The sequence below is a fragment of the Octopus bimaculoides genome, chromosome 4 (assembly GCF_001194135.2).
Source record: "Octopus bimaculoides isolate UCB-OBI-ISO-001 chromosome 4, ASM119413v2, whole genome shotgun sequence".
NCBI classification, from domain to species: domain Eukaryota; kingdom Metazoa; phylum Mollusca; class Cephalopoda; order Octopoda; family Octopodidae; genus Octopus; species Octopus bimaculoides.
The window spans coordinates 121,127,365-121,127,809 of NC_068984.1; the positions used below are offsets into that span (position 1 = coordinate 121,127,365).

At 49.2% G+C, this 445-nt stretch overlaps 1 protein-coding gene across 2 annotated transcripts in view; it reads left to right on the forward strand.

The window, feature by feature from the left end:
* Positions 1-445, forward strand: part of LOC106868129 (contactin) — a 76,701-nt gene that overhangs the window by 12,813 nt on the left and 63,443 nt on the right. The gene's annotated exons all lie outside the window — the stretch shown is intronic.

Below are 445 nucleotides of genomic sequence, written 5' to 3' on the forward strand. Positions count from 1 at the left end.
CTCCCCCCCTCTCTCTCTCTCTCTCACACTTTCTCTGTATCTATTGAAGGCGCGTGGTTTAATGGTTAAGGTATTCGGCTCACGACCGTATGAATTCGATTCCTGATGGAGCGTTATCTCCTTGAGTAAGGCACTTTATTTTATGTTGCTCCACTCGATTCAGCTGCCAAAAATTCAAAGGATCAGCCTTGTCACATTCCGTGTCACTCTGAACCTTCCAGAGAACTACGTCAGGGCACGCGTGTCTGTAGAGTACTCAGCCACTTGCACGTTAATTTCACAACCAGGCTGTTCTGTTGATCGGATCAACTGGAACACTCGTCGTTGTAAGCGGCGGAGTGCCAGTCTTTGTGTGCATGTCACCATTCACTCACTCACTCCTCCCTCTCTCAATCCCCTCTCTCAATCCCCCCTCTCTCTCTCTCTCTCTCTCTCTCTCTCTCTC